Source organism: Rattus norvegicus, chromosome 7 (assembly GCF_021556685.1).
Source record: "Rattus norvegicus strain SHRSP/BbbUtx chromosome 7, alternate assembly SHRSP_T2T, whole genome shotgun sequence".
Classification (NCBI taxonomy): Eukaryota; Metazoa; Chordata; class Mammalia; order Rodentia; family Muridae; genus Rattus; species Rattus norvegicus.
Window position 1 is genome coordinate 45,772,082 of NC_141540.1, and position 10,566 is coordinate 45,782,647.

Genomic DNA, 10,566 nt, shown 5'->3' on the forward strand with positions numbered 1-10,566 from the left:
TTTGATCTTCTCATTGAGTCCTGGATTTCCTGTATGTTTTGGACCAGTAGCTTTTTCCGCTTTACATTATCTTTGACAGTTGAGTCAATGATTTCTATGGAATCTTCTGCTCCTGAGATTCTCTCTTCCATCTCTTGTATTCTGTTGGTGAGGCTTGTATCTACAGCTCCGTGTCTCTTCTTTTGGTTTTCTATATCCAGGGTTGTTTCCATATGATCTTTCTTGATTGCTTCTATTTCCATTTTTAATTCCTTCAACTGTTTGATTGTGTTTTCCTGGAATTCTTTCAGGGATTTTTGTGTCTCCTCTCTATGGGCTTCTACTTGTTTATTTATGTTTTCCTGGAATTCTTTCAGCGATTTTTGCGATTCTTTCAGGCATTTTTGTGATTCCGCTCTGTAGGCTTCTACTTGTTCTCTAAGGGAGTTCTTCACGTCTTTCTTGAAGTCCTCCAGCATCATGATCAAATATGATTTTGAAAGTAGATCTTGCTTTTCTGGTGTGTTTGGATATTCCATGTTTGTTTTGATGGGAGAATTGGGCTCCGATGGTGCCATGTAGACTTGGTTTCTGTTGCTTGGGTTCCTGCGCTTGCCTCTCGCCATCAGATTATCTCTAGTGTTACTTTGTTCTGCTATTTCTGACAGTGGCTAGACTGTCCTATAAGCCTGTGTGTCAGGAGTGCTGTAGACCTGTTTTCCTCTCTTTCAGTCAGTTATGGGGACAGAGTGTTCTGCTTTCGGGCGTGTAGTTTTTCCTCTCTACAGGTCTTCAGCTGTTCCTTTGGGCCTGTGTCTTGAGTTCACCAGGAAGCTTTCTTGCAGCAGAAAATTTGGTCTTACCTGTGGTCCCGGGGCTCAAGTTCGCTCGTGGGGTGCTGCCCACGGGCTCTCTGCAGAGGCAGCAACCAGGAAGACCTGTGCCGCCCCTTCCGGGAGCTTCAGTGCACCAGGTTTCCAGATGGTCTTTGGCTTTTTCCTCTGGTGTCCGAGATGTGTGTGCAGGGAGCAGTCTCTTCTGGTTTTCCAGGCTTGTCTGCCTCTCTGAAGGTTTAGCTCTCCCTCCCACGGGATTTGGGTGCAGAGAACTGTTTATCCGGTCTGTTTCCTTCAGGTTCTGGTGGTGTCTCAGGCAGGGGTCCTGCCGCTCCTGGGCCCTCCCCCACGGGAGCCCAGAGGCCTTATACAGTTTACTCTTGGGCCAGGGATGTGGGCAGGGGTGAGCAGTGTTGGTGGTCTCTTCCGCTCTGCAGCCTCAGGAGTGCCCACCTGACCAGGCGGTTGGGTCTCTCTCTCACAGGGTCTGGGGCTTAGTTTATTTTTTAATTGTTTTCTTGAACAATTTTTATTCTGTAGCAGATTATTTGTTTTCTATGATTTTGAAATCTTTGCATTGTTTCTGCTGTTGTGGATATCCAGCTTTAATCTGTGATGGTCAGATAGGATGCAGTTTGTTATTTCAATATTCTTATATATATTGTGAGTTGCTTTGCATGAAAGTATGTGGCCAAATTTGTGAAAAGTTCTAGGAGGTATTAAGGAGTAGGTATATTCTTTGTCTTTGGGCAAAGTGTTCTGTAAATATCTGTTAGGTCCTTTGGTTTATAATTTTAGTTAGCTCTAGCATTTCTGTTTTGTTTTTGTCTTTATAATCTGCCTACTGGTGAGAGTGCAATATTGACATATTTTTTTTTCTATCAATGTTAGGGGTCCAATACGATTTAAGGTTTAGTAGTGTTTCTTTTACAATCTTGGAAGTTCTTGCATTTGGGACATATTTGTTAAAATTTAAAATGCCATATTGGTGGATTTTCCTTTGATGAGTATGTAGTGTTCTTTCCTATTGCTCCTGATTATTTTTGGTTTAAAGTCTTTTTTATCAGGTATTAAAATTGCTACAATGGCTTGCTTTTTATGTCCATTTGCTTAGAATATGTTTTTCAATCCTTTTACCTTGAGGTAATGTCTGTTCTAGATGTTAAGATGGGTTGCTTGTATGAAGCAAATGGATGAATCCTATTTTCTCATTCTTCCTCTGATTTGTTTTTGTTTGTTTTCTTTTGTTTTTGTTTTTTCACTTATTTTTGTTTTTTTTTTAAATAGGGAATTGATACCATTGATGCTGAAAGATATCAATGAACAATGGTTGATATTTTCTGATATTTTGTTCTTGCTGTTGGTGGTGCTGGGGTGTGTGTGTGTGTGTGTGTGTGTGTGTGTGTGTGTGTGTGCGCGCGCGCGCGCGTGCCTGTATTCATGTGTGTGGTGCTTCTTTGGAATTGGATGATTTTTCAGGGTATAGAGATATCTGTGTTCTCTCAGAGTCCATATCACATCTTTCTGTTGTCTCTGGCTTTCAGATTCACCATTGACAAGCCAGGTGAGAGGCCTGTCTTTGTTTATTTTTTCTTTTTCTCCAACAATTTTTATTATTCATTCCTTTGTAGATCTGCGTGCCACTTGTACTTTGAAATACATCTCTATTTTTAGGATAGGAAAATTTTTGTTGGTGTTTTTTTTTTTAAATATTTTGTGACTTTGACCTGTTTTCTTTTTTTTTTTCCTTCTTTCCTTTTCCCTATTATTCTCACATTTGGTGTATCCCATGTTTCCTAACTATTTTGGCTTGTGCCTAGAGTTGTTTTTCTTTTAGATTTATTTTTGACTGAAATACTTATCTCTTCTATGTGTCTTCAATGCTGGGGATTTTGTTTTCCATCTCTCATGTTCTGTCGGTATAGCTTGCCTCTTTAGTTCATGGCCTAATACCTAAGATTTTAATTTTTAGATTTCCTCCAGCTTGTGTCTTCTTTATGAAGTCTATTTCCACTTTTGGATCTTGAATGGTTTTATTAATTTACTTCCAATGTTTGCTTTAATTTTCTTTGCTTTTGGTAAGGGTTCTATTTATTTCCCTTTCAGGGACCTCTATAATACTCATAAAGGCTGTTTCAAGGTCTTTTACTTGTGTATCAGTTGTACTGGAATTTTCAGAGCCTATTGTAGTAGAGTTCTTGGCTTCTAGTGTAAACATATTGTATGGGTTTTTATTGATTGGGTTTTTGTGCCAGTACCTAGTCATATCTGTTTTTGTCAACATTGAGTGAGTGTTTTGTTCTTTGATCTTTATTTCCTTTCTGGTTCTTCAGAGAGTGTGTTTGCTATGGGTTGCCTGATCCAAAATCCTTCTGGGGTCTTGACTGATGTGGTCACTAGGGTTCTAGCTAAAATGTGTTTTGGGGTATTGGGATCTAACTCTTAGGATTAGATATGTGGCTGGGAGTCGAGGTGGCTAAGGGAGTTCACAGGAGAAAGGAAAGCATTTATTCCACCATGATGTGCTTTTGTCGTCCCCTGGAATGAGAGCAGAGACTGAGAAGAGGCCACAGCAGAGAGTATGCTCTAGAGTTAAGGGTGAGACTGTGGACTCAGACTTGCAGGAACAAAAGGAGATGTGAAAATCTTCAGTGAGTTAACCTGCTTCCCTGGCAGGTGTGCTTAATATATAACTCAAGTGATTTCTCTTGATCTATTATCAAGGCAAATTTTTATGTCTTTATTTAGATAATTACTTTCTATTTTCTCTGGCATAGTAAGGTCATCCATTACCTCTAAAAATATGACTGTGTGTTGTAAATAGTTTTTCATGGAGAATAAATTTTAGGCTAAATAATTGCTATCATCCAATTATATCATGTTATATGTCAAGTTGTTGAATCAACTTGTCTTCTTCATTGTATCTGATCTCTGCACCTACTCCCTCTGTCTGCATCACGTTCCTTTGCTGTGCAGCTTTGACTCCAGGGTTCCCTGCTTTTTACCACTCTTACTGAGGTCTCACACAGTACTTCCTTAAACTATCTCCCATCATGAATCCCCGAGTACCTGTCATCTATCGTGTGTCTTCTGTTATCTTATAGTTCAATTATTTAAATATGAAGCATTCACTTTTCTGCTACAGTTAATGAAACTGGAAATCAGTGTTCTGATTTCTTGCTTATTCTTCATAGGACATTTTCCCTGCTTAAACAAAACAAGCACTAAACAAGACAGGAAAAAAGCAAAACAAAAACAAACAAAATACAAACAAACAAAATACACTTAGTATTTATTATCCCTTTACTTTCTCCGTCCTTTGGTACCACTAAGAACCACTTTCTTGATTTTTTGAAGCTTTGTTTCTAGTCTTTCTCTTTCTTGATTTCCTTTTCAGCTTCTAGGCTTTTCTCTAGCATTACCTGCCTGTGTTCTTCTCCATTTCCCCCCCCCCTCCCCTTTTTTTTTCTCTTTATTCACTGTCTTTGGAGTAGAGAACCATCCCATTGGCTTTAGTCAGTAGTTATGTTAATGAAATCTATGTAGATATTTCTTTTATGGTTTGGACTTTTAATTTCTTCATTTCACCTTACTACTGATCATGTTTTCCTACCATATTTGCATTGCAGTGAGAACCAAAACTCTGTTTTCTCTGTTTCAGCTATTGGGTAAGTAGTTGGGTAAGTTATATCTTTTATAAACTGAAAGCCTCCTGCCTTAGTAGGTGATTAAATGCAGCCTTCAATCATTCAGTCACTAAAGGTATTGTAAGTGATTCCAGGATATGATTAGCCCATCATTTTTGTCAATTAAATAGAACACTTTATCATCTATCCTTACTTAAAAAGGCTTACTATTGGGGTTGGGGATTTAGCTCAGCGGTAGTGTCCTTGCCTAGCAAGCGCAAGGTCCTGGGTTCGGTCCTCTGACACTGCCTACCCATGCTCCATGTTGACCTATACTGATTGCCTCAGACTTTATTAACAGGAAACTTTGACCACCCTCTTGGTTGCTTTAATTTGCTCTTATCCTTTCTTCCTTGTCTTGTCTTGGAAATTGAAATTTGGCTAATGTTCCCTTCTGAATAAGTTGATTTCAGTAATGCATTTTCTTGATTTCAGTAACCCATTTTCTCAAGACAAAACCTTAAAATTCTCAGCCCATCATAGAAAATAGTACGTGTGCTTAGTTCTTATAAAATCTGTACCCCAGTTTGTTTACTTATCCAGTTACCAGACAATTTAACTATTTTGATAAAATGTGCATATCATTCATTCAATAAATAAATTCTGAGAATCAACTACATTCTAGCTAACACTGAGAAATATAGTCCTGCATAATTCTTAATCATTAGAAATTCGGGCTGAAGAGCTGTATGCAAATAGAAGCAGGAGCTGGTAACAGGGTTGTGGTTGGAGGCTATTTTTCATAGGCTTGTCAGTTTAGGTTATTTTAAACTATTCAAGATGCAGACAGAGAACATAAGAATTAACAGCTTTTAGCTGTTTTCAGTGAAGGGAGATGCCAGACAAAGTTAAGGCAGTGCAAAGTCTCTGTGTGAAATCTGTCTGATGTGTTCAAGAAAACAGGTTGCAAGCAATGTGTCAGGTGTGCTCGACTGGTGATTTAAGGGAAGCAGTAATGGGAGAGATTATTATTGTTTTAGAATTTGCTGCCTATGTCTAATGTACAATAGATATTAGAGGGGCAATGGTGTAGATAAAGACACAATGTAAAATGTAAAAAATAAATTTTGCTTCTAACAACTCCTGGGTAAATCCACTCTTCATACTGTAGCTCACATTGTGTACAATTCTTATTTGATACCAGTTCCTCTGTCTGTGGTATGCACACACACACACACACACACACACACACACACACACACACACACACATATATATATATATAGTATACAGTAAAGAAATACTATATTCTTTGTCACAGTATTCTACTGTTCAGGGTTTTTATATGATATGCTCTGTTCTCTTCTTTGTCATGATGAGTGATTATTTTAAAATATGTTTAGAAGAATAAATTCCGGTAGCTATATCTCAGACACATAAACAAACCAAAAGGATGTGTAGAATGAGAGATCAGAGGATTTGAGATCAACAGGAGTGTGTCGTCTTCTCACAGCATCAGTGAACCGAATAGTTACGAGGTGGTAGGCTGAGAAAGAAATTAAGATGAAACGTTCATGGGCCAGCACAGTGAGTACATTTTAAAAAGTGTTATGTCCTATGTATAATTTATTTCTTTGCATATTTAAGCCATTTTAGATTGCCAACTAAAATTTCACACAATGTTACCATTTATCTTAATTAGAATTTTGAGTTTTTCTACAACGCAACATTTTTCTTTCCCTGAATTTGAAATCTTTCCAATTCCAGACTCATTTGAATCAGCAAACACCTTGTGTCTATCCTCCTTTCTTTTATGAGTATGTGTTCCAAAAATATATTACATTACTTAAAAATCTATTCTTGTTTTTCATATTTCTACTGAAAATTTAATTTCCTCCAAAAAACTGCCATCTTCAGAAATATTAAATATCTTGTGTTTCATTAGGAAAGAACACCATTGATACAACTTCTCCAAGACTGTTTCTGAACATCCCTTTCCATATCACAATCTTCTAAACTCTTCTATTAAGTCTTCATTGTGTTTTGTTTTCACTAGTTCATGGCACAAATTTTTTTTAATGCAGTTATAGAATTAATCTTCCTCTGTTTTGCTCAGTCAGGATTCAATAAGCAGTCATAAGACTCAGAGCTCTGAAACTTTTCGGTACTAATTTTATTTTGATTGAGGAAATATTTTATTCTGATATTTATTAATTGGAGTCTAAACACATAATAAGCACCTACTCTAATATAGAAAGTTGATATAGTCATGAAGCACACATGAATTATGTTCTATTGAAAGTTTAGTTCTATCAGGAAATGAGAGACAAAGGATACACACACACACACATATATATATGATATGTATAATACTGATAGATCATTATCTACGCTACATTTCTTTTGTTCTTATATATGATATATATTATCTCAATAAACCTACGAATGTATTATCTATCAATATCTATACATACATATGATATACATATATAGATATGCATATATAATACATACATATAAATATATACATATATACAAATAAACACACACACACACACATATATATATAAATTCTAGGGCTGGTCACACAGAACATATGATAGTAAAGTAATGAGAATAAAGATATGCCTATCTTTATAATGTATGAACAAGAAAGTTCCAATACAAGAATATTAAGTTAGTGGTACTATTATTTGAGGAAAGTATTCCCCTAGGCCCACATACAACACCAGAAAATTGCTGAGGAAAAATATATTCAACTTTCATGAGTATGAGGACCAATGTTAATGAGGTCAGAAGACAAAGAGCCAGGAGGAAAATGGTTAGACAAAGTGATGTCTTCTCTGATATTATGTTTCTTCTTTTAACTATTCAATAGTTCATTGCTTTTCCTGTTCTGGGTCTGCTGTAGCTAGTTCTCATCAAATACATTCATAAATGTCACCGTTTTGTTCAGTGATAGTTATTATTTATTTTATCTTATATTGGTCATGTCAAATGTTCCAAAATTAATGTCAGAACATTTGTCTTCAACATATATACAGCTAATTTAAATTACAACAAGTCTGTAAAACATATAGAAGAGACTTCACATGTATTCATGTGTGCCTGCATCTTTTCAACCTCTGCTCTGCAGAAAAAATCAAAATAGGGAAATACAAGATTAGAGAATTAACATTTGTATTTGAGCTGTTCTTTCCGCAGGCTCCAGTAAGAGTGAAATTCATCACCAATTTAATAATTACACTTTTGTGCATCTACTTACTACATAGGCACATCCTTGGCAGCACTCAATTTTAATTGTTAATGTAGACTTCTTTTATAATGTAGTGTTTAACATATGACTCCCTGAGATATGTAAATTCTGGAGATAGCATTCAAAGTAAAATGTTAGGATTCAAAATTAAAAACTGACACAGAAACTAATAGAAGCATACTTTTGTTTGTTTGTTTATTAACAGCCCAAATACTGCTCCACCTCTTCAAGTTCTTTCTTCACAGAATCCCTCTGTCATCCACCTCTCCTTCTCCTTTGAAAGGGTGCCCTACCATGGGTATCTGCCCAGCATGGCTCCTCAAAGCTCTGCAAGATTGGAAACATCCTCTTCCAATGAGGTCACCCAGACAGCCATGGAGACAGAGCAGCAAATGCTACTTATATGCCTGGGGTCCTCAGTTGAGCCAGTGTATGCTTTTTAGCTGGTGTCTCAGTCTCTGACAGCTCCCAGGAATCCAGGTTAGTTGACTCTGTTGGGTTTCCTGTGGAGTTCCCTATATACTTCATGACTTTAAATCCTCCTCCCAATTCTTCTATGAAAGTCCCCAACTCTGTTCAAAGTTTGGCTCTAGTTATTTGGTCTGTTCTAGTTATCTGATGGGGACACTCAGAGGACAGCACTCTTTCTATGAGTGATACCACATTTGTTTCAATAAGATTTGTTTTGCTCTTTGTCCAGTCTAGCATGTGAAGACTTACAGAGCATACCATTGGGCATTTCAGAATGAATCATGCTTGTTTAATAATGTGTTAGCATTTTGAAAAACACTTCAGTGGGTGATCTCTCTAAACTTTTAACAATTCAGCCATTTCATTTCTTAGTATATTGATCTTTCTTTTTTACTTTTCTTCTTCAGCTGGCTGAAAACATTATTGCTTTCAAATGCCCTATAAACTTATGATCAACTTGAAAATTTCTACCGAAGTAATATGTAAAGGAGATTGTATTCTTAATTTCCTGGAGGTACAAAAAGATAGAACCATAATCTCAAACAATATGTGAGAGATATTTTCAGGATATCATGATCTATATGAACTGTTACTTAGTATTATAAAGACTTACTTAAAATAAAATATTTTATTGAAACAATTGTTATGCTTTCTAAAACCATTATTTGAAGAGACAAGCATTTAATCAGACAATATTTAAATTTTATTGTAGTATCACCAATAGTAATTTTATAGTATCCATTACAAGATGAACAATTAACTAATAAAGTATAAAATTTTATATAAAGTCATAATACTTTACAAGGGTTCTGGTAACATTAAGAAACATTCTTTTTGCGACATCAACACTACCAGTGCTAAGAAATATCTTCTGGTGGAATTATTTTTTTATACAGTAATGGTGAATCCTCTCATTAGGTATGTTTAAATTTAGTCTTTGACAGTTATCCACATTTCTACAATATATTTCATCATAGGAAACTCCATGACCTTATCACCTTCTGATTCTGATGACTCTTTTTCTCAAGTTCTCCTCCTACTTTTATGTCTTTTCCTTTCTGTGAGATGATGAGTTTAATTGTGGTGGCATTCATGAATTTGGGTTGGAATTGTAGAAAATGCAGATACATATAAATAGATGCTATCCTACCCAGATCTCTATTTATATTCAAAATAGAAATTTATAGATAACAAAGGTAAGAAAAGAAGGGAACGATCAATGTGGTAATATAATAGATGAGGATTTACAGTATCTATAAGCCTTTGTGATTCATACAACACAGAGGTGGCTAAAATGTAGAAATGCCTATATATAATAAGACTATTTGTACATATCTGAGTTATAACTACAAATATTTCTTCACTCTATCAATTGAGAAAGACTAAAGGGAATGGAACATCAGTGTTAATTACCACAGCTGGTACAGACAGCTGGCTTTCTCTCGGGAGAGTTTTTGCTTTTTGTTTGTTTTTGGTTTTTTTGATATTTGCTCGTATACTTCACTGAATTCATAGATGTTTGAGACATGGATATGAAGGCCCAATTATAAGTGCTTTCAGTTTGTTAATCAAAGTGAAAACTCATGAGTCTACCTTAATATAAATAAATTATGGAAATTAGTAAGTACAGAATGGACAAAACTCCCATGGCAAATAATTTCAAATAAATATTGTGGATATGACACTCTAAAAGAGAGTTTGCATGTCACCTGTCTGGCATTGCAAGCTGTGACTATTAACATCCTTCCACAGAGCAGAGTATGGAAAGATGTAGACACAAACAGCTTTGTCCAGCCTGTTGAACATGCCTTCAGCCATGTGGTCAATGTCAATTTTTGAAACTACAATCCAAATTGCTAGTATATACCCTTGATGGAATGTGATGAGTGGGGCATTTTGAACACTGTACTTGTCCAATGGTTCTGAAAAAAAAATCCTATGATCATCAAAAGTAGAAGAGAATGAGCAATTACCATAGGCTATAAGATGCTAAGAAAACAAGAATAAAAATGTATCATAAGGTATGTTTGGGATCTAGAAATAATAAATGAAGGATATTAGGGAATTTGATAATATATCATTTCTAATGTCCCTTCCACCCTACAATGTCTGTAATATAGCTCATTGCTGTCCCTCAAATTTATTGCTTTCTACCTTTGGTAGACAACCAAGAGCAACAGTGATAGCTTATAACATTTTGGGAGACTTTTGCACAACTCTAACCATAAACTAAATGCTCATGATTGGTATTGAGGCTATAGTTAGATTGTAATGACTGCTTGGAAAAGCATTGTCAGTTCGTATGAGAAAATTTTATTTTAACTATATGTAATATATATGTCATCATGATGATGTTTGGGAGAGAGGAAGTAGTCTAGGAAGAAGTGAAATGATTTCA

At 35.8% G+C, this 10,566-nt stretch overlaps 1 long non-coding RNA gene across 4 annotated transcripts; it reads left to right on the top strand.

Moving 5' to 3' along the window:
• Nucleotides 1-652: 652 nt before the first annotated feature.
• On the top strand, nt 653-8,808 carry LOC148004651 (uncharacterized). 4 transcript variants are annotated; one of them, XR_015624612.1, is made up of 5 exons: nt 687-952; nt 4,445-4,483; nt 5,955-6,028; nt 7,903-8,177; nt 8,576-8,808. It is a non-coding gene; the product is annotated as an uncharacterized LOC148004651 (long non-coding RNA). The 4 variants fall into 4 exon arrangements; XR_015624610.1 differs by lacking the exon at nt 687-952 and adding an exon at nt 2,252-2,379; XR_015624611.1 differs by lacking the exon at nt 5,955-6,028 and having other exon boundaries at nt 653-952.
• The last annotated feature ends 1,758 nt before the right edge of the window (nt 8,809-10,566 follow it).